General features: G+C 37.2%; 1 protein-coding gene across 7 annotated transcripts in view; it reads left to right on the top strand.

The window, feature by feature from the left end:
- Positions 1-631, top strand: part of TJP2 (tight junction protein 2) — a 104,063-nt gene that overhangs the window by 84,515 nt on the left and 18,917 nt on the right. The window lies entirely within an intron of this gene.

Genomic DNA, 631 nt, shown 5'->3' with positions numbered 1-631 from the left:
CTTGGAATGATTTCTATTTTTCTGAATTTACCAAGGCTAGCTTTATGGCCCAGGATGTGATCTATCCTGGAGAAGGTTCCATGTGCGCTTGAGAAAAAGGTGAAATTCATTGTTTTGGGATGAAATGACCTACTAGATATCAATTAGGTCTAACTGGTCTATTGTATCCATTTAACGTTTGTGTTTCCTTGTTAATTTTCTGTTTAGTTGATCTATCCATAGGTGTAAGTGGGGTATTAAAGTCTCCCACTATTATTGTGTTATTGTTAATTTCTCCTTTCATACTTGTTACCATTTGTCTTACGTACTGTGGTGCTCCCGTGTTGGGTGCATATATATTTATAATTGTTACATCTTCTTCTTGGATTGATCCTTTGATCATTATGTAGTGACCTTCTTTGTCTCTTTTCACAGCCTTTGTTTTAAAGTCTATTTTATCTGATATGAGTATTGCTACTCCTGCTTTCTTTTGGTCCCTATTTGCATGGAAAATCTTTTTCCAGCCCTTCACTTTCAGTCTGTATGTGTCCCCTGTTTTGAGGTGGGTCTCTTGTAGATAACATATGTAGGGGTCTTGTTTTTGTATCCATTCAGCCAGTCTTTGTCTTTTGGTTGGGGCATTCAACCCACT

Source organism: Bison bison, unplaced genomic scaffold (genome assembly GCF_000754665.1).
Source record: "Bison bison bison isolate TAMUID 2011002044 unplaced genomic scaffold, Bison_UMD1.0 scf7180017864469, whole genome shotgun sequence".
In the NCBI taxonomy this organism is placed as follows: domain Eukaryota; kingdom Metazoa; phylum Chordata; class Mammalia; order Artiodactyla; family Bovidae; genus Bison; species Bison bison.
The sequence above is the reverse complement of the archived record's forward strand: the minus strand, read 5'-3'. Positions and strand labels throughout refer to the sequence as shown.